Raw genomic sequence first — 13,511 nt, forward strand, 5'->3', positions numbered from 1 at the left:
GTGTTCTTTCCACAGTTCCTTAGCCCCGAGCTAAGCCACTGAACAGCTGCATAATTACATAAGCACTCGCCTCCCCTCGCTTTCCCCAGAGGCAGCTTCTTCCCCTCTCAGACCAACCAAACCCTTTCGAAGTCATTCTAACCTTAGCCCTCCCTTAATTGGCAGGCAGGGAAAACATCCGCATTCACAAACATGAGAACTGTGTGCGCACTAACTTACAAAGCCAGGACCCATCAGACGCAGGGCTACACTCAGAAAGCTTCAGTCCAGCAAACCCACTGAAGAGGAAGGCGCTCGCCTCGCTGGCCTTGCAAACCAGGCACAAGGCCGGTCTGCGGCAAGACCCAGGAAAACGTCGTTTCTTCTTCTGTCACTTCCCTCTCGTTCCGCGCCCACCCCGGGACCCTCCACTCAAACCCTCCACACCTGCTTCAGGGCGTTCTTGGTCTCCTGCAGCCCACAGTTTTCCTTCCTCCGCCTTCCCCCTGATCAGCTCTCCAGTATTGTCACCTCACCACTGCCCAGCAAGGAAGGTGGCTTTCTAGGAGCTGGAGGCCAGGAGGAATGAAGCCAGTGGTGACAGGGGTCTCTTTCAAGGCAGTGGGGGAAGAGTACTTGGCCATCACTCACATCGGTCCCTTGTGCCCCGTCACTGACGAAGGCCTGGGAAATGCACGGCAATAAGGTGTCACGGGAGGCTTAGTGCTGTCACGGAAGGCTTCATGCTCCGTGGGGCTTTGTGCTGCGTTCATTCCGGGAGGAAAAGGCTCTTCCAAACTGAGAGCAGAGTGCTGTCAGCCCGCCTGTCCCCCTTTACCAGCAGGCAGGCAGGGGGCAGGGTAGCGCCACCTCCTTCATTCCAGTGACACCGAGCAAGTTCAATGACTTGGCTGAGCCCAGCTCCCTCACCCATACGTGGGGATCCTAACAGCACTTAATCCCCAGGGGTGCTGATGGGATTGAGTGGGGCCCCAAACGTAGACCACGAGCCTTTGGCAGAGTCTGGGAAGGCGTCCGCCTTCCCTACTGCTCATTCTGGGGACATGCGCTTTCCCAGCGCCTGGGAAAACTCTCCCTGCGAGCCAGTGGGCAGACAGGCTGGGCTCGGGTGGCGAAAAACTGCCTCAAGCCAACTTATTCTGCTACTTCAATGTGTCCTGCTGAGGGAAAAACAAAACAAAACAAAACAAAACAGCTAAGGTCACTGAAATGACTGGATTCACCCTGCTCACAGCCAAGCTTTCACAGAAACCTGACTCTGTAAGTACACAGGACCTCTCAGCAAAGGACAATCTGATGACCATTTTTCACCCATTCATTTCTCTTCTCACTAAAATAAAAGGCAAGCACTGGAGTCAGGCCATAATTACATCGTATATCTTGAGTCTGTTTTTTACAGTGGAAGGTTCTACAAAGCCGCTCTGGCAGTGAAAGTTTTACAGACCGGTGAAATCCACAGCTGTGCCCTGTGCCTGGGGGCGGGGGTCCCTACAGAGAACTTCAGCCTGGCAAGTTGGGAGGCTGCTGCTGCTGCCTCCTGGCCCGGCCTCTGGGACCTGAAGGGTGTCAGAGTGGGTGGATCCCAAGGCAAGTCAGAGGCGCATTCCAACAGGGGTCCTGGGAGAACCGGCCGGGGCAGGCTGGTGCAGGAAGAGGGCGCAGGTCACACACCGCCCCGGGCAGCTTTGTGGACGGCTGCACCGAGGAGGCAGGAGGGGCGAAGGAGGCAGGGAGCCAGCTGCCCGGGAAGGACACTTGCCTGCGGGCAAAGCCCAGACCGCTGGCGTCAGCAGCAGGATCCCTGGGCTACTCCCCTGTGCTCTGACTCAGCAGCAGGCGACGCCTCGCGTCCGCTCCAGATGCCCAGGGGAGAAGAGAAACCGCATTGTGGACGATGCAGTGAAGGAGAATCTGCCATTGATTAGGGGGGGCGGGAGGGAAGAAATCTCCTGTCGAAGCAGTAAATAAACAGAAATCCAGCTGCCCTCCACGAAGGTGGAAACTGTCCACTCTCTCAAGTGCGTGTTCTTTCCCCAACCGTCCCGCGGGCTCTGGCTGACGGTAAGCTACGGGCTGGGTGTTCGGGAGGGTGGGGATGGGAGCCTTCTCCCCTCTCCTCTGTGCCCTAGGCCTTGGCGGTAGTCCCTGGAGGAAGTAAAAATTAGTCCAGGCACCGGGACAAAAACACCCCAAGAGACACCTGGGAAGGGAAGGGTCAGGATCTTAAAGTGGCATCTGGCACAGCCGAGGCAGAAGGAGAACTTAAGTCGAAGTTACAGCCTGTCTCTCCAAACCCAACAATTGGGCCCCGAATCACGACCCGAAGATGGACATTTCACCCGGTCTCGCTGGTGTGCAGCAGAAGCCACGGTGATTCTTCTGTTCTGTTTGAGAAAAGCTCAGTGGAGAAGGAAGCTTTCAATGTTAAAAGTGAGAGAAAAAGAGACAGACTTATAGATGGAGAGCGCATGACAGCTAGTGGGAGGGGACTAGGGGGCGGAGCGATCCAGCAAAAAGGCAAAAGGACTCACGGACCTGGACAACAGTGTAGGATTGCTGGGGATGTTATATGGGGACTAAATGGTAACAGAAAAAAATACATTAAGATTCAATTTAAAAAATTAAATGGCTACACACAAAAATAAAATACAAATCTTTGCATTGGATTTTTTTTTAAAGTAGGAGAAAATGCAACCCGGGGCAGACATTTGCCTCAGTCTTTTCTTGCTGAAGGCACCGTTAGCAGACTTTGTCCTGGGGCAGCGGAGGCCTCTGGGCTGTCGCAGACCCTCCAGGCTTCGGGAATGAGGGTGAGTAGCCCCGGAGGTCTGGGAAGGGAGGGGAAGGCAGAGACCCTAGTCACACACACAAGTGTGGGTTAGCGCTTGGCCGCATTCCGGTAACTTTTTTTTTTCCCATTTCCCTGGGATTACCATGGCTGCTGTCCAAGAAGGATCAAAGTTAAATCCTTTAGGAAGTAAGTACAGAACAATTAAAACTACTTCAGGTCCAGACTTGGATACAAACATTTGGACCATGATAGACCCAAGTCAGCTCTGGGCAAGAATTCACCTCTCGTTCCACAAATCATGTATTCACCATTCAGTATGACCTGCTCGAAAATCTACAGTCAGCCTGCAATTTTTCATCTTGCAAAAGCAAGAGCTTCTGCACACCGTGGGCAGCCATGCAAAAATTCTGTGGCAATTAGGTGTGACTGGGTTAAACATTACCAAGCAAGGCAATAGTAAATTCGCAATGAATTACGGTGTGTAGCTTCCTAAGTAATCTTTTGTTTATTTAAAAAATGAAATAAAATATATAAAGACTGTCAGTCTTCATTAGAGACATCAGCATACTAAAATAATAATAAAGAAAACCAACACTAGCGTTAACAGGAGTCATTTATATCCATAATGAAGTACTGCCCTATAAGAAAGACTAATAATGTTAAATATATCATTGTTTCTTGAATAAAGAAAACACTTAGTTATCAGTGTAGTAGGAAGCTAAGCATGGGCGTTTTTTTCTAATATTAGCAGTGATATATGTGTTTTTAAAATCCACCAGATCTCAGATCCAGAGTGAGTTTCAGCTTTTCTGCAAGTTGCTGCCGGTCATTATGGTACAGGGTTTGTGCTTTACCAAGGGAGGTCTCTTTTTTCAAAATTGAGGTATAACTCACATGCCATAAAATTTATTCTTTTTAAAATCTACAATTCAGAGGGTTTCAGCGTGTTCTCAATGTTGTGCAGCCATCACCACTATCTAACTCCGGGAAACATTCATCACCTGGAAAGGAAGCTCCTCGCCCAATAGCGGCCCCTCACAGCCCCTCCCCCGCAGCCCTAGGCAACGACTCATTTACTTTCTGTCTCTCTGGATTTGTCTGTTCTGGTCATCTCGTCCATGGGATCATACATGACGTGGCCTTTTGTGTCTGGCTTCTTTCACTTAACAGCGTTTTCCAGGTTCATCCTTACTGTAGCTTATATCGGCACTTCATTCTTTTATAGAGCATTCCATCGTGTGGACGAACTACACTTTGTTTATTCTTCCATCAGTTTACAGACAACTAGGTGCCAAGACACCTTTGGCTCATTTCCACTTTTCGGTCCCTACAGGAATCCATGTGCACATTTTTTATGGATATATATTTTCAGTCATCTTGGGTATAGACCTAGGAATAGAATTACAGGGGCAAGTGTTAACTCTACATTTTCCATTTGGAAGAACTGCTAGGCAGTTCTCTAAGGAGCTGCACTATTTTAGATTTCTGCCTCTGAGAGTTCCTCTTTTTCCATATCCATGTCAACACTTGTCACTGCCTTTTTTAAAAGTCCCTCTCCAGCTTCGACGGTAGAGTTTTGGTTTGCCCTGGTACAAAGTTCTGAAGTGAACAGGGTTGGGCAATGAGGCAAGTGCATGTAAAGCCACTGAATGACACTCTTGCAATGGTGAAAAAGGTAACATTTATGATGTATTTATTTCACCACAGTGTTTTAAAGTCCTTTGTGGAGAGAAGGCAGGTAGGAAGAAGACAAAGACTACCTGCCCTAATTATGAATTACAAAGCAGGGATATCAGAGAATAAGTAGTGTAGCCGGTGGGAAGAAAATAGACAGGGGGAGGGCAAGAGTAGTGTGGGAAATGTAGAAGCTAAAGAACTTGTGACACATGGACATGAACTAAAGGGGGGGAATGTCAGGGGAGGGGGTGTGCAGGGTGCAGGGGAGTGAAGGGGGAAATAGGACAGCTGTAATGGCATAATTAATAAAATGTATTTTTAAAAAAGAGAAAGTAGGGATATCATAACACTTACCCTCAGGAACTGGATGGTTACTTTAGTTACATTGGTTAGGAGGCATTCACGGACTCTGCCCTCCAGTGATGCATTCCTCTGTGCTTGGGCTTCCTCCTGGAGAAGTGAGGGGGAGGGGGCCACTGCAGCCCATCAACCTCGGAACTGTGTGTGACAACAGCAGGAGGAAGAGAAAGCGCCGCCCCCCCAGTCCTTTTTATCGTAGTCACCCTAGTTGGTGTGGTCTGGTATCTCACTGTGACTGTCATTCACATTTTCCTACTGACTGATGATGTCAAGGATCCGTTCACGTACTTGTTGGCCATTTATGTGCCCTTTTCGGAGAAATATTTATTTCAATCCTCTGTCCATTTTTAAATGGGTCATTTGTCTTTTTATTGTTGAGTTGCAGTAGTTCTTAATGTATCCTGGGTACTAGTCCCTTACCAGATATGTAATTTGTAAATATTTTCTCCCACTTTGTAGACTGTCTTTTCACTTTCTTGATGGTGTCTTTTTTTTTCATCCTCAACGGAGAACATGCTCATTGATGTTTGGGGGGGGGGGGTTAGGGACAGAGAGAGAGGGAGAGAAACATTGATCAGCTGTTTCTTAAACTTGCCACAACTGGGTACCAAACCAGCAGCCTAGGCATGTGCCCAGATTGAGAATCAAACCCACGATCCTTCAGTTCACAGGACAGTTCTCCAACAAACCAAGCCACACCAGCCAGGGCTTGACGGTGTCTTTTAAAGCATAATAGTTTTTAATTTTGATGAAGTTTGACTAACCTATTCTTTCTTTTTTCTTGTGTTTTTAAAATGTAGTATTTAAGAAATCATTGCTTAACCAAGATCACAAAAATCTGTATTTTTTTTCTGAAAGTTTTGGCTCTTATTATTAGGCCTTTGATCCATTTTGAGTTAATTTTTATATATGGTATGAGGTAAAGGTCCAAGTTCATTCTTTGCCTATGGCTATCCATTAGTCTCAGGGCCATTATCAATAAATCCCATTGAATTTTTTTTGGGGGTACCCTTGTCAAAATCAACTGACCATAAATATACAGGTTTATTTTTGGACTCTAAATTCTATTCTGTAGGCATAAAGATTTATACTTTGGCCAGCACCACGCAGCCTTGGTTACTGTACCTTTTTGGCATATTTAGAAATCAGGAAGTGTGAGTCCTTCCCCTCTGGTCTTTTTCAAGATCGTTTCGACTGTTCTGAGTCCCTGCATTTCTGTGTAAACTTTAGGATGGACTCCCTTCCTGCTGGGATCTCGGTAAGGACTGTGTGGAACCTGCACATGGATTTGGCAACGTCGCTTTCTAAGGCCGTGAAGTGCCCAGCCCACGAACACAGGGCCTTTCGTTTCCTTTGGTGTGTTCCGGTGACATTTTCAGTTTCCAGTGGACAACTTTCTCGCTGCTTTTGTTAAATTTATTTCAAGTATAATACTCCTCTTGATGTTATTATATGTGGGAATTCAGATTGTTCATTACTAGTATAAAGACCCAGATGAGTTTCATCCTGAGTCCATATTCTAGCGCTTTGATTGGTGAGCTCACTTATTGCTCTCATAGCCTTTCCTGTGCGTGTATGGATTCCTTAGGGTTTTCTACATACTAGAACAAGTCGTCTTTAATGGAGATAGATTTGCTTCTTCCTTTCTAACCTGAATGCATTTTGTTTTATTTTTTCTTTTCATAATGGCCCTGCATACCCTCCAGGACAGGGTTAAATAGAAGTGGTGAACATTCTTGTCTTGTTCCTGATCGTAGGGGGAATCAGTTCTTCACCACTAAGTATTACGCGAGCTGCGGATTTTTTGTAAATGCTCCTTTTCCCATTGAAAGAGTTCCCTTCTCTTCCAAATCTGTTGAATGTGTTCTGTTGTGTCTATAAAAGGATGTTGGCTTTTGTCCCGTGCTTTTTCTGCATCTATTGAGATGATCACGTGGCCTCTGTCCTTTATACTATTAGTACAGTGCTTTTCACTGATGGATTTTCATACGTTAAACGCACCTTGCCTTTGTTGGATGAATCCCATTTGGTCATGGTATGATTTATATGTTGCTAGATTCAATTTACCAGTATTTGTGAGGGGTTTTGTATCTCCTCATTCGGGATACTGGTCTGTAGTTTCCTTGTGGTTCCTTGTCTGGTTTGGTAAAGGGTGGGGGTGTTCTTTAACTCCAGACATTTCGTAGTATTTCTCCTGGACTAGCCTTCCTGTCCATACAAGGGCAAAACTCATACATCTTTTATAGTTGTGCCTCACTTTTACTACTATCTTCAGATAGTAAAAATGATATTACACTTTTATCATCTACCATAATCACTGTACTTGGTTTCAAACATCCCTTGGCTCTTTCTCAATATCATTGAGAAACAATAAAACCACAAGGGTAACAATAAAGTTCATGAGCTATGCCAGGCATCGTTCTGAGCACTTCACAAGCATTATTTCACTTCACAAAGCTAAGAGCAGAGCAATAAGAGGCTGAGCCAAGACTCAAATTCTAACACTGGATTCCCAAGTTCACGTTCTTACCCACTACGTTTTAGCATTGAAAATCTTCAGAAGACGTTTTAAGCATTTAAGAACTTTCAGAAGAGGTGACCTAACCATTTTTTTTAGGCATGTCAGCACTGACTAGGAAAAGCATGTGCCTTTTTTGGAAACTATTCTGAAGATACAAAACAGCCATTTATGACCAAATGGTTCTTCCATTTAAGTATTGGCCACGTTGGCTTGCGCGGCAATGGAGACCTTTGCGAGTAGATGGTCTCGCCCAGCACTTTTACTCCCCCGCATGGTGTAGAGAAAAAGACCATCCAATGCTATTTTAAATATTTTTATTTTCAAAGAAAAATAACATTAGCAATCATCCGGAAGATGCTTTGACAGTCAGATTTTAAATACCTTGGCTTTGCAGAGTTGGTGTGCCCGTCTTCCTGCTCTCCGGGCTTACTGGGCAAACCAGAGCTCAGCTTGCCTTCCTCCCCCGCTGTGCACCGAAGGTGCACGACGCACACAGCAACCACAAATACACGTCTTATCAATCATAAGCTTATTGAATGAGACGGCCTGTTAATTGCCAGCCAACAGCTTTTCTGCACCTACCCCGTGCGAGACGCCACACGGGGTGGGAGGTAGCATGTGTAGCAGACAGGCGCCGCCCTCAGACAGCCTCGAAGCGAGCTGAGTTCCGCTGTGTACTCATTGTCATCTCAGGCAATTTCTTTAACTCTTTAAGCCTCGGTTTTCTCATCTGTAAAGTGAGGATAACAAGAACATAGTTATGTGAACATGAAATTGAATAGTCCACGTAAAATATTTTTCTCAGTGCCTAGCACAAGGTAAACACTTTGTAATATGAATAATTATGAAATAAAAAATTGAGAGGGATAGCCTCCCTTCTCAAGTAGCTTATGATATCATAAGTAATAGTAACAAGAAACAAAATGTTCTATAAATCAAAAGAGTAGGACAAACAAAGTGTAAGTGGGGCTTTAATAACCAAAGGTCACAGAACAGCTGGAGAGGAGAGGGTAACATCAAGGGTGCCCAATCCGCAGCCTGTGGGCCGAGTGCAGCCCAGGGCGGCTGTGAATGCAGCCCAACACAAAATCGTAAATTTACATAAAACATTATGAGATTTCTTTGTGATTACATGTCACAATGTATTTAACGTGTGGCCCAAGACAACTCTTCTTCTTCCACTGTGGCCCAGAGATGCCAAAAGGTTGGACACCCCTGGCGGAGGAAAGGGGAGTAATTCAAGAGCAATCAAGGAAGCTGGAGGACACCTGGAAGGAACAGCAGGTGCCGAGGCGCCGAGGCGCAGTCCTGGGGGCCGGGCTGTTCAGTGAGCAGGGTGTGTGGGGAGGAGCCGGGAAAGAGACGGCCTGCAACGTGCCTAAAGGGCCCTGCCGTCCCAGCTGGGAGTTTGCAGGTGAGATGGTGCATTGCAAAGTTTGCTGAACGAGACTTTTAAATGAAAGCTGATGGTTTGTTTTTGTTTTTTAGATTTAGGATCCAAAATCATTTCAACTTTAACAATATTTTAAACTCTCGGGGAGTCACTGATCTTCTGGATCCACTCAAAGCTAACTTGAAAGCAACTTCAGGGAACAAGAGGTCTTCCGTGATTTTTGATGTTGTGTTACAAGTCATAGGAAGCTTTACCATATGTTGATTAAGGGGTTCTCCTTGTTTCTACAGAGCCTTCGGGGGCGATCAGCCAGAGCCAACGTTATTTAGAAGGATCCAGAAAGTGCTCTGCATTCCCTAGGATGGCGTGCGCCTTAGAACGGTACAATTTGGGTCAGACTTTGTGGAGGAGCAGCGTTTCTTGACGCACCCTCTGGGTGCTGTGGTCAGAAACCACATTCCGAGCAAGGTCAGCAACCACAGAACAGCACAGTGTACCCTGACTCTGCCCGTCCAGACCAGGAGGCAGCCGGAGACATGGGAGCCCCGACACAGCTCTACACTGTGACCTCCCACTGGCCCACCAGCTTCACAGTCACCCTTTGTTTCTCCTCCCTCCCTCCCTGTACCTTTTCCGTCCTCTTCTACTGAGCTAACCTTGACACTTTTCCACCTCCATTCAACTTCCTGTCTTCTAATTACACACTTGGCTGTGACTTTGCCCTAAAGTTTTCGCCTTCTCAGAGTCCCTATTAAATCCCTTTGCCCATAGCACACATGCTGTTACTAACCAAGAGGAGCTGTGTTTGCTTATATCTGAGAAGGGACTTAAAACAACTACTGAGAGAGAGTGGAACGCCAGAGCCTTATGTTCCAGAATTCCCTCGGGAGACCATTAGCGAAACTGTTGCCAACGCCAAAGGCCCCATTCACTTCCGCTCTAGATAGTAAGTAGTAAATGATCTGTACGAAAATGACACGCAGCAGCGTTTCCATTGGCCTTGACGTGCTCCTTCCCTGATGAGCTTGCGAGTCTCTTGAACATCAGAGCCTCGTGGCACAGAGAAGTTTTCTGATTCTTTGCTCAGCATCTTCCTTCTTACGCAGTCACGGGAATTATGGGAATTTGGTCTACAAGAGAACTCTTGGGCTGTCGATGTGACCAGACAGACTAACTGGCCAACTTACTTACCAAATATAACACAGGAGGGGGACTCCATTCTAGGGTGGGTTTGAAATCCACCAACTCTGTATTCATTTCCTCTGCATGGGCAGAGATAAGCAGAGTGACAGTCACGTGCATGGGCACAGTGCCTCTCACAAGGCTTGGCACACAGTGGATGTCCGATAAATATGGATTTGGTGGAATGACCACGCCAGAAGTTTTCCCTGGTGACACGGGCATAATTTGACCCTGCAGAAGAAGACCAGAGGGCGAGGAAAGAGGAACGAAGGAAGAACTGGTGTACTCTATCTTTGATATTGGGCAAAATCCAATCCCAACATCTTCTTGCGACCCTGGAGCTCAGCCACGGTGTCCCTGCTGTGCATGGCAACACTGTTTGACTCCAGATTTTTGCAGTTCAGATCTTTGGGGCCATTCTCGACCCTCTCTTCCACAGCACAACTATGCAGTTACTCACTATGACTTAGTGATTGTTTCTTCATAATTCTTAAACATCTCTGCCTTCATGCTCTAGAAGTACATCTTAAATGCCATCCATTCGTGTCCTCAGCAGGACTGAGCCTCACTCACACCACGCGGCTCCACTCCTGATAAAGACTTTTCAAAGTTTTTAAGCTCTTCTGGCGGGATCTAATAATCAACCTAGTTTAAAAAGAACTGTTTTGATACCTGACCTCTTCTATTATAATGCAGTTAAAGTCTACTGGTGTTCGTTTAAATCAGCAGAAATATAGGCTTATGGATCTGGCTTATTACATAATTATTGATCAGTTCCCATATGCCAAATGAGAAGTTTGCATGTATGTTTCTTGCTAATACAACACACCAGCCTTGTCATCTTCTCTCATACAGTTTTGTTCCTCTAATGTAGAGGTCACCAAATGAGAGCCCGACACCTGTTGTTATAGATAAGGCTTCACTGACACACAGCTACTCCCACTTCTTTCTAGATTATCTATGACAGCTTTCTTACTACAAGGACAGAATCAAGCAGTTGCCACGGACACCGCATGGCTCAAATACTTACTAGCTGGCCCTTTAGAGATAAAGTTCACCAACTAAAATATTGCTTTCCAATGGCCCTTCTTTAACTGTAATTGAGAGACTAGATGCTTCTGTGCCCAAGTGGGCTACTGACTTAACTCTGGAGACATGGCCACTGAATCTCTCTAGCAAAACACTCCAGCATTCCAAGCGGGGCTAGCTACCACCCACCTCGCCACTCGTGCAGGTGAAGTTCTGCAACGTAAGCAGAACATCGGCAGAGAGCGCCCCAGAGAGCAGGTGCTCAGAAAGCGCTGCCCTCTCCCCTACAGGGAACAAGAGGTCATCACCCGGTTGTGTGCTCTTGATGGAAGCTCCGCGGCCACGGGGGAACGTCGGTCTTTTTCTTTCCGTTTGGCTCCAAAGCCCCCGGTCATTTTACTCAAGTTCTCCCTCCTCATTTAAGAGTCCCTTATCCCTTCCTTCATGTCATTAAAGCCTTTGTTGCTGCCTGAAGAACTTGCTCAATGTCATGTCAAGGCCCAAGTGAGGCCAGAAGGTAGTTTTTCTTCCCAAACATCCTTGACGCTATACTTCATAAGCTTTAAAGAGTAATTCCAGTGTTATTTACACTAGAGACACCATCCAGAGATACACTTTTTGAGGAATTCCACTTCCTATAGAATCCACAGGCTTGATTCAAACCCACACTCCCTAATCCAAGAAATACTCTTTGTGCACAAACTTGAAACTTTAAAAAAATGTTTGATTCATGACTTTTATAAGGGAGTAATTTGTTTCCAATCTCTGCTCAATCAGAAGCACAAGCTTCCTGTTACTATGACGTAAAGGAGCCAATTGGCACTAGGTGCTGGCTGCGCTGTGAAGTTAATTCACGTCACCCCTGATGACTGCTCAGAACTGCAACAGGTCGTCGGCGTGCTGACGTAGGTCCCTTCCAACTCCAGTCCCCATTCCAAGAAAACTGACTAGCAACTATCCACAGACAAGTCCCCACTGCAGAAATCCCAGCACCCAGGGGTGAGGCTAAAGCGCTTCTCTGAAACGCAGAGATCGAAGACTCCATTAGAAGGAGAAAAGGAATAGCCACCTCTGAGTACATCACCCCTCCTCCAGGATGACACAGCCCGACATCCACAGGGACCCCAGGGCCTATGGACTCTCCAGGAAAGAAGTGAGCCCCAGGGTGACAGCCAGCTCACCCAAAGTTGCAGGATGCTTCCTGACAAGCTCACTCAGATCTTGCCCCACAGGGACCACTGGGGATCAGACAGAGATGGAGGGGGTGGGGGTTCGAATCTTGGCAGAGCATGTTCCTGATTGCAGGGAACCTCAGCAGAGGCTCCACCCAGCAGCAATGCTCATCTGCAGAGTGGAGCCGGGGGTCTGGTCCAGCCAGAGAGGCCGGTTGGCAGATCTGCCTGATTCGGATCCCCCGTCAGTGAGCCATACTACTGCCCCACTGAGGCAGGGAAGCAGAGTCATGGCCACACACACCACTGAGCATAGCTTCAAGTCCCAGCCAGCCAGGACACTTGGCCAGGGAGCCCAGATAGCCAAGAAACCCACCGACAGCCCCATTTGGGCGGAGTCAAGCCAGCAGCCCTTACAACCACTGACCACAGTGCCTGGCCCTGCATAACCACAGCCCTGGGAAACTGCTTACTTAAATGCAGATACCAATGTAAGGAATCCAAGAATCATGAGGAATCGGGAAAATGATACCACCAAAAGAAAGCAATAAAGCTCTAATAACTACCCTAACTAAATAGAGACTAACAAAGAATTCAGAATAATTCTCCTGAAGTAGATTAATAAACAATAAGAATACACAAAGAAACTAAACAAAACTAGGAAAATACATAAACAAAATAAGAAGATGAATCATTGAAAGAAATAGAAACCATCTGAAAAAAAGAAAAACAGCCCTGGCCTGTATGGCTCAGTTGGCTGGACCATCATCCCGTAACCTAAAGGTTGTGGGTTCGATTCCCAGTCAGGGCACATACCTAGGTTGCAGATTCGATCTCCCGGTCCGGGTGCATACGATCCCCAGTCCGGGTGTGTACGGGAGGCAACCAATCGATGCTTCTGTCTCGCATCGAAGTGTCTCGCTTTCCCTTCCTCTCTCCCTTCTTCTCTCTCTAAAAGCAATGAAAAAACGTCCTCAGGTGAAGATTTAAAATTTTTTTTTAAAAAACCCAGAAATTCTAAAGCTGAAGAATACAATACCGCCACTGAAGAACTCAAAAGAGTGTAAACAGCAGAGCCAACCAAGCAGAGGAGAGAATCACTAGTGTAGCAGAGAAATTCTTTGAAATTTTTTACCCCAAGGAACAAAAAGAACATGAGAGTGGAGGGACTCTACGGGAGTTGGGGCATCCAGAAAAACAAACGCTATACGCCGATGGGAATCCCCGAAGGGGAAGAGAAGGGGAAAGAGAATGAAAGTCCATTTAGAGCAATCGCGGCTGAAAACCTCTCGAGTTTGGGACGAGAAGTGGGTTTCCGGGCGACTGAGGCTACAAGGATCCCAAACAGGCTGAACAAACAAAGGGCCACGCCAAGACACGTTATAA

General features: G+C 46.6%; 2 long non-coding RNA genes across 2 annotated transcripts; one reads left to right on the top strand and one right to left on the bottom strand.

Annotated features, from left to right (window-relative positions):
- Positions 1-1,529: 1,529 nt before the first annotated feature.
- On the top strand, positions 1,530-10,706 carry LOC118994809 (uncharacterized). Its single transcript, XR_005068139.1, has 2 exons — positions 1,530-2,061; positions 9,033-10,706. It is a non-coding gene; the product is annotated as an uncharacterized LOC118994809 (long non-coding RNA).
- Positions 7,652-13,283, bottom strand: LOC118994810 (uncharacterized). Its single transcript, XR_005068140.1, has 2 exons — positions 12,942-13,283; positions 7,652-8,079 (listed from the first exon to the last, which is right to left on the bottom strand). It is a non-coding gene; the product is annotated as an uncharacterized LOC118994810 (long non-coding RNA).
- Between the last annotated feature and the right edge of the window lie 228 nt (positions 13,284-13,511).

Source organism: Sturnira hondurensis, unplaced genomic scaffold (assembly GCF_014824575.4).
Source record: "Sturnira hondurensis isolate 20B ecotype Veracruz unplaced genomic scaffold, ASM1482457v3 Scaffold0009719, whole genome shotgun sequence".
NCBI classification, from domain to species: Eukaryota; Metazoa; Chordata; class Mammalia; order Chiroptera; family Phyllostomidae; genus Sturnira; species Sturnira hondurensis.